The following is a 15,798-nucleotide window of genomic DNA, read 5'->3' on the forward strand; positions in this document are numbered from 1 at the left end:
TGGGGAGAACTTGCATAAAAGAAATTGAAACCTAATCATTTAATTTTTAATTCACCTCTCTAAAAGCAACACATTGCCAATACTTGTAAAAGAAATTATGATAATTTTGGCACACAATTATTGGAAGATCATCATTTTCAACTATTTATTCAGTGTCTATTATTGGTTCTGTAACTTCATTCATGAAAACAATGATACATTTGCTTGTTTTTGCTCTTGGCCTTGGCTTGTTTTAGCTATAAGCATTATGTGATGAGCATGAATATCTGTGATATGGCAGTGAATACGCACAATCCAAGAGAGACGTTTTCCTGATAGGAACTGTTCTTATTTATTCCAGAGAAGAGAAGGCTGGGAGGTAGTTGTCTTTAAGGACATGAAGGGATTGAGTTTAAAAGAATGGAGGCCGGCTGTTCTTTCTCTCCACAGGGAACAAGAGAAAATGGGATTAAACTACAGCGTGAGGGATTTGGAATAGAAATAAGAATTTCCCAACTGTGTAGAATCTCAAACACTGAAATGCATTTTGAAGGAAGTATGTGGACATTAGTTTTATTTTGATGCCTTTAAAATATGGAACGGCACATTTTCACTATGTGGTTTTACATGGATGAAGAAGAGTAGATTTGACGACAGAGTTCCAGGATTCTCTTGATCTATGAGTAGAATCTAAAAGCGATGCATGGTGGTAACTGTGAGAAGTAACTATTTTTTATAGTGGTTATTTTTTAATATGAACTTTTCTCATGGGGACAGAGTGTCAATTTTACCTGTACTGTGAAATATGAAATGGAATGGAATGTAATATAATAAGTTGGGTGGGGACAGATAATGTGGGAGCACAATGCAATTTTTAATTTTGTCTTCCCACTACCATTTCTGCTATTGAGTTATTCAAGTTTAAAGGCAAAATATCCTTCTAGTGGAGTTTAATATATGTATATTGATTTTTGAATTTGTAAAAATGTGCTCAGGATTCCTGGAGAAATGAGCATCCTCTGTACCCTCGTTATGGGCATATATATATATATATTATATATATATATGTGGATATTTTTAAAGGAGTTGCATTTTCACGTTTGATTAGCAGATTAGCAGAATTATTTGAGTATATGGGATTCAAATTGGTCCAAATTCAATTTTGCTGTTAAAAATTATGACTACAGTGGATATTGGTTGTCTCTTGATTTGAAGATAATTATATTTTCCATTTCCCTGAGATAGTTAGTGTAGCAGGAAGAGTGTTGTGTTAAAATCAGAAACCTGGGGGTCAGGTCTTATCTCAATCATGACCTGGCTGTTTGACCTGGACAACTCAGTAACTGTTAAGTATCAGTTTATATTCTGAGGAATAAACAAAACTGTGTTAAACAGATGGTTTTCCTTCTAATATGCTATCAATTATTGATACCAAAAACTCTCGATTTTCTGAGCTGAGTCTAAGATTATGTTCCCATAAGTCAACAGTTCTCAACTTTGCCTGCACATTCCAATCTCCAGCGGAGCTTTAGAAAATTCAAATTCCCAGGCCACACTCACACCAACTAAGTCAGAATCTGTCCCAGGTATCAGTATTTTCAAAACTCCCCAGGTGGTTACGACATACAGCCAGGGTTTAAAACTCATGCTTTGGATACAGTGCAGTAAGGAACTGAAATAATCATATTAATGTTATCTATTATGAGTATGAGAATTGTGTCCATCTTGTTCCTTCCTGTGTCCTCAAAACTGAACAAAGTGCCCAGCACGTAGTAGGTGCTCAGTAAATAGTTAATATTTTTAGGAAACTTTGGCCAATTACTAAAAGATATAGGGCATATCAAAGTAGATAGCTGTATCTACTTTAATCATTTTTATGTTCATCTCATTCACTTAATAAGAGCTCAATTCTCTTCTTTTTTTGGTCTGGATAACGTCAAAAGAAAGTGAAATAATAGGTAATATTTTGCTGCAATACAATTCACCTATCCTTAGGATGAAATTTTAAAAAATTGTCTATCACATTCTCTAGAGAAGGGGTCCTTTGGAAGCTAAAGACATGTCTCCTACATGACTTTACACATCTAGGTAAAAATTAAGAAAACTAATTGTCTTTATGTGTCCAGATGTGATATTCATTCAGCGGACACTTACGAAGTACTTTTGATGCCAAGCATTGTGGTAGGCTATCGTAGACTTTCCTGACCAGGGTTTTATGCTAGAATTGAACCCTAATGCTCTGAGCATCTTTACCCGTGATGAATTATTTTCCTTCCTTTGCATGTAAAATTGTATTTTTAATATATCATTCTTGGGAGAATTGAGGAAATAGCATTCAAATCATATCTTTGTTCTCTGTGGTTCACATAGCAAACCCCAGTTAAGAAAGGGCTGCAAGTCTAGAGGATAAAATAACAAGCAAAACATAGCATTTATCTTCTGGAGTGGCACTATCCAATGGAAGTTTCTCAGTGATAGATGTGTTCTATATCTGTGCTGTTCAACAGAGTGGCCACCAGTTGCATGTGGCTATTGAGAACTTGCGATGTGAGCAATGCAACTGAGGAACTAAATTTTTACTTTTACTTAATATTAATTAATTGAAATTGAAATAGCCACATATGATGAGTGGCTACCTTGTTGAATGGTGCAGCTCTAGAATCTCATATTCAAATATGAGCACAACACTGGAAGATAAATGCTAATACGAGGTAAGCTCAGAATGACATGAAAGCGCCTAGGTGGGGAAGCTAGTCTTAGCGCTGGTAGAGGTTGGGGTGAAAACTTTCCAGAGAAAATGACTTCTAGGATGGGATGTGAAGGATGAGGGATGGAGTTTGGAAGGTGTAGTGGAGAAAGTACTAGGTAGAAGCTGAAGTGTGTGAGAAAGCCCAGAAGATAGAGGGAACATTAAGAAAAGGCTGGTGGATGGCACGAGCCTAGAATCACAGAGGGGCTGAAGAGTTGATGAGTCCAGAGAGGACTGTTGGAGCCAGGATCAGGGCATGAAGGGCTTTAGGTGTCACAATATCTCAAGGGCAATGGGAAGCCAGTGAAGAGTTTGAAGCCATGGAATAATACAATCATATTTGTGGTTTAGAGAGATTTCCCCGGCTGCCCCTTGGCAGTGTGGAGAGGAAAACTGGAGGCATGGTGCTGTAGTCCAGGTGAGAAATGAGTGTTGTTCTTTAATGCAGTAGCATAGATGGAGAGAAGTAGACATATTTGAACAATGGAAAGAGAAAAAAAAATCAAAAGATTACCTGAGTGATTGACCATGGCTGGCGGAAATGGAAGAGACAAGGACCAGACCTTGGTTTCTGACTTGGTAGATGACAGTACCTTTTATTTAAAGGTAACATGGGATCCTTTAGAAGTTGTCTCCACATTTAAATTTTCCTATCACATTAGCTGACTTGTTCCTCGTGGATCTTGAAACTAACTTTGATATACACTAGTGAAAACAAATAAATTATAAGAGAATGCTTTTTCAAGAAATCAACACAAATTCACAGTTGATGCAGCATTGCTTTTATTGGGGGTTAGGAACATATGACAAAGTCACATAAAATGTCAACAAAGTCACACTTTGTGCTTGGCTGCTCTTAAAAAAAAAACCCTGTTTATTTATGAACTCACTCAATGAGAACTATGTGAGATGTGGCCAACAATTATCATGCTGAAAACAGGACGGCCAGAGCCATGAGGAGATTGAAGTCTGACAATGCTAGCTAGCTAAGTGGAAATTTACCATTGTCAAATAGCAGATACTTCCACACATTTAGATGTTTGTCCATAAGTAGACCCAGCTTAGCTGACTCCTTTGAGAAAGAATTGTGTCTCGAATCTCTGTTATTCAGCTGGCCATATTATTAATCATTACTAAATGCCAGCCACATGCAAAGGGGATGGAAAAGAAGAATGAGATTTGCTCAGTTTTAGCTTTCTATGGCTGAAGTATTTTTGAGTCAGTTACATGGATACATGAGGATTATAATAGGAAATGACTGAATATTTTTAAAAACATAAGTACTATGGAAACAGTCATGTATAAACATTTGTGCAGAAGCACTTACAAACATACACTGTGCATAAAGTTGGTTAAGAAGATGCTTGTTAGAAATGATTTATGTAGGTGAACTAAGAATTTGAAATAACTTAATACCATTGAAGACATCATACACATACAACTTTAGACATTATGCATTCTTCTGGGGATGAACCATTGACAACTTCTGGACTTCATTGCTAGCTATTTTTTACATTGAGGTGGGAAACCAAAGAAGTGCAGAACAGAAGCAATCTACTAGGCACAAAGCTCCCTGGTTACTGCCCAGATAGACTGTTTCCACTCATCAAATTGAAGTGCATACTTAATTTAGGAAGGGCAGACCAGTGCAAGAGCTACTGATAGTGAACTGGAGGGCCTGGTTTCCAGCCCTTACTCTGCCACACTCCAAAGTTCGATCTTCTGTAAGTCACTCTAAATTTATGGCCTTTAGATTTATTGCCTCTATTAAAAAGGGCATTGCAACAAGTGACTTAAACCTCCCCCTTTTTTATTCTCAAGGATTTGGGATTTTACGTAGACAAAAGTGAACAATCTCATCAAAGTCTTGCAAAAAAAAAAAAAGTCTGAAATGCTGATAAACTTCATTCCCCATTTTTTTCCCAGTTTCTATCATGAAAATACATTCTATCACTCCAGTGTAATTTTAATCAGAAGACTGAAAAGTTTTAGGTGATTATTAAATAAAATAGCTAATTGTTTGCCATGGAAAAATATCAAGGAATATAAAAAGGGGTAATAATTGTGACATTGACTACAATATTGCAACTTGGCACTATAGATCATGAGCTTTGCAACTGCAATACTGAAGGTGAGCCCTGTAAATGGCACTTCGGCAAGTTACTTAAACCTCAGTTTTCTTGCCTGTAAAATGGGAATAATAATACCTATTTTGCAAGGCTGTTGAAAGGCTTAAGTGAGTTAATATGTAACATGCTTAACAGAACTCAATAAATACCAATTATTATTAGGTTAATGGAAAAATCATAGTTCTCCATATTGTCACCAATCACCCTTACTTACTTTAAAGGAAGGGAAATATGATAATAATTCTAAGTAATACCTGGGGTGAGAGACAGGAGGTGACTGTGCAAAGTCTTTTCCAGATATGTATAGAGAGCTGCTGAATGTCTGGGTTTAAGTCAACAAGATGTGTGTATTCATTTCCTCCTCCAATTACAACCACCTAAAGAACTCCATTTTCTCCTTCCTTTCCATTTATCTAAATCTTTGACATCACTCAAGGTTTATCTCATATTTTCCTCTTTTATAACTTTCTTCCCTAAGTAAGTCAGTTTTGCCAACTTGATGGCAAACTCCCCTGAACTCATCTTTTGCTTGGTTTTGTTTTTTATCTTATCCTCTACTGACTCTATCTGTTACTTATCTTTGAAAACATTTCTATAACTTTTTCTAACTAGATTTAAACTCTTTAGAAGCAGTGATTTTATCTGATAGAATCTAGCTTTCTTGATTTAAAAAAAATGATCGATTGGTTAGTGTCAAGTGGACCAATGTGGTACTATGATTATTTTACCCTTTGAATAGCCTCTGACTACTTTATTTTAAAAGTACTTTTATTCTGTAGGTCACTCTTAAGATCCAACCCTATGTGTGGCTAAAAATCATTCTCCTTGTAGGATTCATTTTGTTTCTTAAAATATTAACACATTTGTGCAATTTGGGATTTTGAAACAAGTGCATTAATAAGCATATCCATACTAGGAAAAAAATGAATGTCACATGAATTTAAGTACAAACAGAGGAATACACATGAGGAAAGGAAAGTTCTTGGCTCATGAAAATCTAGATGTCATTATTGAGTTTTTCTGTTTCTTGAAAAGATTGTCTCTTGTTCTGAGAGTTCTAGTGGCAGAAGCTGCACAATTTGGGGGTGTTTCTTAGCAGAGGAGGTGTCTTCAGGTGATCACTTTCTTTGTTTCAACTTCATAGTTGGCTTGAGAGTCCATCAATATAGCAGTCTCTTCAGTCTTTGTCCTTGCACTGGGGAGACATTCCTGAGGAGGGGTACTATAGGACCAGCTGAAAGGAACATCAACACAACTAAAAAAATAACAGAACATGTCACAGAAAGTTATCACATTGACTCTTTAATAATAATAAATAAATGTAATGATACTTTGGGGACCATGCTAAGTCTCACTACAGATGAAATGCTGCATCACTAGAAAAATGCTGTTGTTTTACATTGTTCCCCTTGCTAAAGAATCAGTCAGCAATGGCATTGCCTGAGTGTGTGTGAGACACCACTCTAATGGCTCTGGGAGAAAATGCTGTGTAAGAAAAGCTTCAGGTTTATCCAACAGGGAACTTACTAAAATAGGACACATAGGGAAAGAACAAACGAACACATGACATTGAGGACACATTCAAATAAATCCAAGGAGTGAAAACAAAGTAAGATAGCTGTGGGTACATAACTGCTTAGGAATGCAGGGCTGAATGAAGTCACTAGAATTGTTAGGTGTTGTCAATTCCTTGTATTTGTCTTTGTATTCCCAGCACATGGCACAGAACATGGTATGGAAAGAAAAAAAGAAAAAAAAAGAAAGAGGGAAAGATGGAAAGATGGAAGGAAGGAATGAAGGAAGGAAGAAGGAAAAAGAAGAATGAAAAAGAAAGGAAGGAAAGAGAGAAAGAAAGAAAAGAAAGAAAAAGAGAGAGGAAGGGGGAAAGGAGAAAAACAGAGAAGGATGGAGGGAAGGAGAGAAATAAAGAAGAAGGTTTTCAAAGTGTAGAAGAGGTGGGGGGACAGATTATGCAGAAAGGAAAAGCATATCCTGGAGCATATTCAATGACTTAGAAGCCAGAGAAAGCAGGCTCACTTAATTCAAGAAGAGATTACACATTCTGAGTGGTTTTAGAAAATGGGGTAGGGCAATTTCCAGGTGGCTTTGAACACGTTAAGATTTAATTTGGGAAGTATGATGTGTTACTGTAACTATTGTAGGCTTCTGAGAGGAATATTAAGATGACTCAAATGAATCAAGTGGAAGGAAAAACGTGAAACTCAAAGGAGTTAATCCAATGGAAAAAAATGAACCATACTGCAAGAAATTAAATGAAGGCAGGCCTAAAGAATATAGTCTTAAAATAGAAAGGCAGGTGCTTGTCGGGGTTTCTTCTATGTTAATGTTAATTGAGAGAAATGGGCTTAGAACTCAGATCAAGAATTTGCTTCTCCCACTGTGTAGCTTTTTTCATTCTTCAGCTGTTCTTCTTTTCTGCTACTGCCCCTTCCTGAAAGTGAACTCCAGTCCTTACTGTTTTAGCATCAACGCAAAATATGTTAGTAAATACAGAACGTGGAGGTGGAATCAAATATAACTTTGAAGGACGACTGTTGGAACAAATGAGCTCCGGATCCACCGGTTCTGGAGTTGTTCCTATGCCTCCATACTTTAGAATACCTTCAAAAATTCTTAAAGCTGTAAAAGAATTTAGAGCCCAACTAATCCAACCCATGCATTTTAAAGGTAAGGGTATTTGAGAAGAGTTGTTATTGATGTTTCTCTTTTTTTATAAAAGTTGTTATGAATAAAATATACTTCTCAGGTAGATGTTTAACTGAAGACCTTATCATCAGCCTCTTCATCATGCTTACACAATGAAGATGTCTAATAAGTCAGGCACACCAAAAGGGGTACACTATGACACATCGCTGCTTTCTGCCCTAAACACTTTTGATACACTGAGGATGCTGGCTCCCTAGATGGCAGGTATAATATGTTTTTTAATCTGTAAAGTAACTAAGTGTTAAACGTTAATAGGTATTTTTCTGATTAAGCATGCAATAACTGACCTTGGATGAGTAATTAAATATACATCTTAAAGATTTTAGAATTTATTATTTTGTGAACATTGACAGGGATGATGGGGTGCTAAGCTTTTGATACTCATTTGTAAAACTCATTTTTTAATAAATTAAAATGTTATGTATTAAGGAATAACATTTCGCACAATTTTTTATGGCTCATTTGGATATCTAATGATGGCAAATCCTTGAATACATGAGCAGGTGAAAAGTAAACCTTGTATTGCTTTGGTATTAGGTAGCTATACATCACGCAAAATGTCTCTTTCTAATAGGGACTCCATCATTAAAACAAATTTTGAGAAACAGATAGTATAAATATGTGAATGACCATATTCTAGGTGTCTACTATGAGTCAACTGTTCTACAAATCAGCTTTCTTTGGGCTCTATGCCTACTCAATTGCAATGAGTCATATCTTGTATCTCAATATAAGCCTCCCTTGGAATCCTTTTTGTCTCCCAAACACATAAGCATAAATGGAGACCCTTGTATTTCCTTGCTCGGGGTCCTTCTGTGACCTGATGGTAATGATTCTCCAAATTTGCATCAAGAGCCTCTTCACCTACTGAGCCAACTACCAGGCTGACCAGCCAACTCGCTGTTGCTCTGACTGGGCTATTCCTTAATAGGTAGATCTTCAGGGATCAGTTCCCTGGAAGGAGGCTCTCCAGTGGGGCCATCAGTAGACCTTGGACATCATGTCAAGACGTTAAAAGGGAAGTTGATGTTAGTGCACAAATAACCTAAGGCAGAGTTTCAGCATTCAACATGTGCCATGCAAAACAGTGAAAAACAATAAAAGAAATTGCTGATTATTGTTATTGTTTTGATTACTTTGGTTAAATTAAAATTATTATCTCTGCCTAAGGTCATTTCCCTGGCATTCTATTTTGTTATTCCAACAAAGGAACTAATATTCTCAATTACTTCAAGTTGTCTAAAGTCAGAAAAAGACTAAATCAATCAAGAGTAGCAAATATTTTACAAATTAAGCAAGTGTCCACAATGATAACCCTTTCAGAGATAATTAATTTCCAACATCTAGGTCGCACATATTTATTCTTGCATAAGAACACAGATCGTAGAGTCCTCGTATCCCTATATTAATTAACAAAGAATTTTTTAAAAATAAGCTTATTTTAAAAAGATTCTACTCAGGAACCATTTCAATGATGAGAAATGCACAAGAAAAGAAAAAAACTCAAGTAGGCAACATGTAAAGCAACAGACAACTATATGCACATTAGTATAATTACACATTGCAAATTATATCGGATGTATCTAATATCTAATTTTTTGAAAGCTGATTCCACTTGAGACTTCAATAACAGCATCAACATTTTGCAGGTGGCTCCTTCTGTATAGTATCCAAAGGGAATTATTCCTCTAATGTGCTTACGACCCTCAAGTAAAAGCTAAAGCTCTCTCTTAAAGGACCAATGAACAATGAACACTAGGAATATTACCTTGATAAAGGAAAGGGGGAGGGTTTCACCATACATAATATTCAGCACGGTTATTTATTCTCTTCCTTCTGTGCCCATGATATTTATTTGCCTCAAGCAATAAGAAACAACCTTAAACAGGAGACTCATTAGAAAATGTGAACGAGGCTACATCTATATTTTGAGGCAGCGATATAAGAAGCTAAGGGTTGATAATTTCTTAGATCAATCGATAATAGAGAAATGTTCAACAGAATGGCAGGTTATATCTTTGACTGAAAACAGAAAGCCCTACATTAAATTCAGCACTTCTAAAACATAGGATTAATTTGTCCTAAAGAGGACACCAGATCAAAGCTCTGCTTTGAGAAACAGGCTTTTGTCCTCATCTTTCTATATGAGTTAATCAATCATCAAATAACCAAAATAAATTTGCGATCTTGGAGAACGAAGCATATTATTCAAGGTGATTGGATCCATTTTCTTGATTCCTCCTTCAAGATCTTTCTGCTAATTAGTCAGGGTTACTATTGAATTATTTAATTATCTGCACTTTTGTGCAATAAAATATGTTGTCATATCACATACTTTATCATGCTGTTGCAGTTCACACTTAATGATGCCTCTATAGTTAGCTGTTTCCTTTGTTCTGCTCAGTAAGTGGTTTTAGAAAGAGGGTGGGCCGGGAAGGTGGAGCCCTGGGGTTTGTAAAATAAAATCATATATTCCTGGTCTACATGCCAAACTTTATGCATTTAAAATGAATTTCTTCTTAGAAATTAAGTGGCAATTCCATTCGTAATAAGCTAAGAGGCACAGGTCGGTGACTTGGAATGCAACCGCAACAGTGTCACTATACCTTGATCATCTCTCTAGTGCATTTCCACTGCAGTGGAATGGTAAAACGACGATTTAATTTTTTTTTTTTTTCTAATCAGCAAGGAATGTCTTTAACAAGGAAGAAGTAAATTATGATAATTACTCTGAATGGTCGGATCCTTGAGCATTACTAATTAGCATTTATTGCCTGGATTATAGAACAATACATGTGAAACCGAACTGCGATTGCTCTTTTACGTTGAAGACTTGAAAAGGCAATGGAGCAAAAAGCCAGCATCATCGGTAGTGTAGTCAGTAGTTTACATCTCCTTGATAGGACGCAGAACCCCTCACTTTGGAAGCACGCAAATATGGTCCTCAGTATTTATGGCCCATTCATTTTTTTTTTTTTTTTGTTAGTCACATATTTACATAAGATATCATAGTCATGGTAGACTAATGAGAGGAGAAGCATTTTGATTATGTCATTTCGGGATAATTTTATCAGTTGTGAGAGTTTAACAATAAAGAACATAAAACTTGCTGTTTCATAAAAATATGAAATTTTCCTGGAGAAATTTTGACTCAATAAAGGAACAAAGAACTCAGTTTGTAGTGAATAAAATTTTACATTCACTTCCCCACTTTCTCACAGAAGATCTACAGTTGGGGATAACCGATAAGAGGCAATTGGTTTCTGGCTTAAGAGCCTTTTTCATTAGGAATTTTCGGTAAATTAAAGTCTGAAATTAGAAAAACATTAGACATTAATCAACAGACCAACACCAGTCACGTAAATAAATGGCATTCGTATAATTTGGCAGCTGAAATTCTTAAATAATCTGGCAGGTACAAGGAGAGAAAGAGGAAAAATGAACCGTTCATCATTCTCACTGCGGTCTCACCGTTTCCCTTCACACCCCATTACAGCGAATGAAGAGAAAGAACATCGTAAAATATAAAGCCAGTACTAAATACAGTCACTAGTCTTCCAATACCTTCCATGGATTCCCCACCCTGATCCTTTCTAGTTTGAAAGAATAACTTTGACTAAATCTGTGAGGAGATAAAACAGGCTGGTGATAAAAATTAATTCTGCTGAATGAGCAAATGCATTTGGATTGCAGAGATGCAAATAAGATAATACTTTTCTTTTCCTTTGACATACCAAGAGGATTACTTTAGAATGTTAAATTTGATTTTATTAGAATATATTAGCAGTGTTTTAATTAATACCAATCAAACATTTTCTTTCCCTGAGGCTTGATGTGTTCCTCGCTTTCTAAATCATCTGTCTTTTTTTCATCAAAAAGCCCCTCTACCAAATTACCAAAGCCTTTGTTACATTCTTTATAATTTTACTGTATTCAATGGAAAATTATGAGCTCTTTACCTAAAGGTGTCTTGCCTATAATAATATATTCCCAGGTGCTAGATTTAAAATGAATACTGTTCATTAGTACACATATTTTTTAAAGGTAGAATTAGAGACTTGAAAAGAAATATCTTCTGTATTTTTCTTTTGGGGAAAAATGTTGCAAAAGGAGTTTTGGCTGGTTCATATTATTTGGCTTTATTCTCACTAGAGCTTCCTAGAGCTGTTAAATTCCAACTGCCTTGGTTTTGAGCTGGCATTTCTTTGGAAACAGAGGCAAAAAAGGAATTTTTAAAAAGGAGGTGGGGAGAGAAACTAGTTAAAAATACGGTGAGCCAGTGTGCCCTGTGAACTGAATTGTAACTGTGTGTTCCAAGGAGGTGCTGCATTGCATTTCACTCATTATCCTCTCCTTTTCTCTCAAGCTTCCTGTCCTTCTGTGTCCGAAAGCTCCAGTTCACTTCTTTCTCTTTTCTTCCCGCAACGCACCCCCACCCCAGTTCCCCGCCTTATTTTTTTTTTTTTTTTTAATCTGCCAAGCTGGATTTGCACTTTTAAAGATCAGTATCAATAATGCCCTGCTTGTTTCGGTTGCACTCTCCCTTTAAAAGACAGCCCCCTCTAATTGATGCGTCTGGGCTAGTCTAGACTGGTAGTGATTGAACCAACCACCAATTATGTTATTCATTTCACTGAACTTCACTGATGGGCTCGGTGAGGAAGAAGGGGTGTTGAGAAACCTGCCCTTGACTGAAGCAGTTGCCTGCTGAAATATAAAATCTTGTGTCGTTATGCACTTTTAAATGCCTGGGTGATCAGTTGTATGATAGCAACCTCGGAACATGAGCAATCCACTTGAAAACATGTAAAAACCTGAGAGTGCCTTGAAATACAAACTAAAACACTTGTATTAAATTACCACCCTGTTATCATTGAAAATCACGGAAGAATTTTATCTGGCAGGTTTTTATTGATCCATGTATACATTTTCATAGAGTAAACTGCAGATATATTTTAACTTCAAAAAGCACCAACTGTTTTACAAATGTTGGATATGAATAATGTGGTAATATAGATTCGTAAGTTAAATAGATGCCTTGCTATAATTTCCAAATACCTATGCATACACATCAGCTAAGATAGGGGAAGTCATTAAACCATTGAATATAAACTAACGACGACTCGACAATCAAATAACTATTTTCTTTTTGAAGCACATTCGGACTATCAAAGACTGGAAAGTAATATTCTAATATTACTACACAAGAGGTTTCAACAAAAGACGTGGTGCAATCGTTGCACAGTTCATATTCTCAGTTCAATTTTCTGATACAAAATGGTTTCTTGATTGCAATTTGGCATTAATGACTAAAATTGCAATAAACACTTAAAATAAAAAACAATAACAGGCAAAGAACAGTTTCCCTAACCTTCAATTACATGTATAAAACAAGGCTACAACCAATATAAAGTTTTTAGAAGAAGAAAGCATTTGGATTGGGGTTGATTTAGGTGTTTTTCAAACATAGAAGAGAAATGTTGGCCCAATAATACGAAAATTGTTTAAATGATATTTTATACTAGAATTTTTCACAACAAAGGAAAGGTAAGTTACTGTTTCTCTTCCCCAACTACGAGACAGACCTAAATCACTGAAATGATTCAGTTATAAAAAGTTACAGCTCAAGAAAACTACAAACTAGGTAATGCTAGCCATTACCTTAAGAAAGGATAATTTTAAATGTACGGTTTGGGTGTTATAAAACCTTTTTTGGATTGAATTTAAGTACTGATAAAATTTTTCTTAGTTTTAAAATGAAAAACAGTATTTGTTACTCCCAAAGAATACGATAATTGTGTTTGCTGTTGCTGTTGCTTTCATTTTACATATTTAGAAGATTTATTTCCAATCTTTATCACCTTTATATCCATAAAGTATAACGTTTTGTGAAAGATACCAAGCAAGGAGGTGGTATCCCTTCTTTTATTTTTAAAAAATCTTGCAAAGTCATACAAACTTAATTTTTATTAATACCATAACTTCCATCCTTTGTGTGGAATTGCAAGAATAGAATTTTAACCTATTAATATTTTACTCCAAACTATTAGTTTGCCTTTATCTGCGTCTGTATGTTCACTGTCTAGCCATCCATGATACACATGTGTGGACACTGAATATATAATATATTCACATGCCCATTTTAATTGGGCACAATTTTAAGATTAACTGTGGAGTTTGAAAGTTGGAGACATGGGGCATGCTGGGACTTCAGCTGAGATGTTCTGAGGTCAAGCACCAGGTACTGAGCTGTTCTTGTTACGCTCGTATACTACTGCGTGTTGCTCTCAAGGAATAGACCAGGCAGATGAGTTCCACAAGCCTCAGGCATCAATAACATACGTACATATACATAGCAGCCAACACGCTATTAAAGCAAAATATATACCTACTTTAACAGAAATCCAGGAGCTGCCACTCTCTGGTCACCTGATCCCATCTAACAATGAAAACCTCAGAGGTATACTCAATCACTTCAGACAAACTTTCTTTTCTTTTGTTTTTGCTTTAAAGAATAAAATTCCACCAAATTTCCAGGATGCAAAAGCACGACTCGCAGCTCCCAAGAGCCTAACCCGTGGATTTAAACGGTAAACATCACAAGTTAGGGTCTCAGGGACTGAGAGGAGCGCAACAATGTTTTCTTTCTTGAGACAAAGCAAAGCAAAACAAGAATGACAGGCAATTTCTGTTCGAGGTTCATAACTAAGATGCAACAAACAGGTGGTATGGTATTTCTTCTCTAAGCTCCTTTCCTTCACAAATTGAGATTCCATTTAAGCCTAATACATATATACACACATACGCAGTATCTGGGGGCGCATATACAATCACGCACATACACATACGATCACGAGTATATCAGAGAAAACTCTTTCAAGATTTGGGCAAAATAGTTCACTAAAACGGAAAATAATATGCACAGACTCAGAAATGCCCAAGTTTTTAAAACCATAGTCTACAATAAGGATTTAGTGTCTTTTCAAAGCTTTAATTTACGACTAGCACAAATGACTGAAGAGAAAATAGGAGGCATCTCTTCCCCCAGGGCAAGTATGCCGCATGCAAAAATCATAGAAATCGGGTTTTCAAAAGAGAAGACCAAGAAGTAGGATTCGGAGGCTATAGAAGTGTAAATACGAATAGCGTTCTGAACTCACCCATTCGAAGCGGAGCGGGGCCCGCACAGCCTCCTGTGGCACCATCCCGAGCAAGGGGGGGAAATGAGAGCTCTCAGTGCGCTAGGCTGGGCGAGGTGTTTCAATAGAGGACGGAGAACGGGGGCGGGGAGGGGAGGCGGGGGCAGGAAGCGATACACCAAATCTCGAGACTGTAACTCTGTAGCTTATGCTTTGACGAGAGAAAAAAGGGCAGTTGGGTGGGAGTGGAGGGAGGGGCTGGAACTGATCAAATTTGGAAAATATTCACTTAAAAATTAAAAAAAGTGGGGGGGGGAGTATGAAACCTCCCCAGAGCTGCTTTTTGAAAAATTTCTTCCTTCTTTCTTTAGCGTGCACTTTGCCAGTCCTGCAAACGGAGGCTTCGTCTGCATCAGCTGCTTGGCTGAAGTCAAGGCCAAATCACCAAGAGCGAGCACCAGGCTGTCATTTGGTAGACACGAAGTGGGAAGGGCTGGGTGCGGGCTGGGGAGAGACATTCCCCCCGCACCTCCCGCTGCGGATTCTTTGAAGCCTTTGGCCAATATTTCAGAGGAATCCGAAGCATAATTCCCCTCCATCTTCGCAGACAGCCCCTGGTTCTGTACCTGATAGATTGTCGCTTTCCTCATCAGACTGGAAGTGGGGCTTTCCTGTGCCGCCACCAAAAATGAAAGGAAAAGGAGGGGAGGCAGATGGGAAGATGACCCTTTTTCAAATGTTTCTTCTCCTTTTTCTTTCTGTTTTTCATTTCATTTCTTTCTTCTTCTTGTTCTTCTTTTATTCCAGGCCTAAGCAAGGTAGATGGCTGGCTAGTCAAAGAGAATGACAAAGCAGCCACAGCCAGGAGGACACTGGAGAGGCCTCAACGCACTTAGTAAAAATGCTAAATATTTTTTAGATATTTCCATATGCAACTAAAAACAGTTAGAGCTCTAGAGTCTCCCCCTCCCCTCCTTTAAAAATGGAATCATACTAGCAACACAGCTAAATTATGTCTCTTCTCCCTCTGTACAGTGTCTGTTTAGCACCCCCACCCCCACCCCTACCTTCAAGA

General features: G+C 36.9%; 1 protein-coding gene and 1 non-coding gene across 2 annotated transcripts in view; both read right to left on the reverse strand.

The window, feature by feature from the left end:
• The window catches only part of BLID (BH3-like motif containing, cell death inducer), a 99,840-nt gene that overhangs the window by 57,148 nt on the left and 26,894 nt on the right, over positions 1–15,798 (reverse strand). Inside the window, 1 exon segment of the mRNA XM_063608330.1 lies at positions 14,745–15,532. The gene's annotated coding sequence lies outside the window, so the exon portion shown is untranslated.
• On the reverse strand, positions 14,133–14,217 carry MIR125B (microRNA mir-125b). Its single transcript, NR_106527.1, has one exon. It is a non-coding gene; the product is annotated as a microRNA mir-125b (primary transcript).

Source organism: Pan paniscus, chromosome 9, assembly GCF_029289425.2.
Source record: "Pan paniscus chromosome 9, NHGRI_mPanPan1-v2.0_pri, whole genome shotgun sequence".
In the NCBI taxonomy this organism is placed as follows: Eukaryota; Metazoa; Chordata; class Mammalia; order Primates; family Hominidae; genus Pan; species Pan paniscus.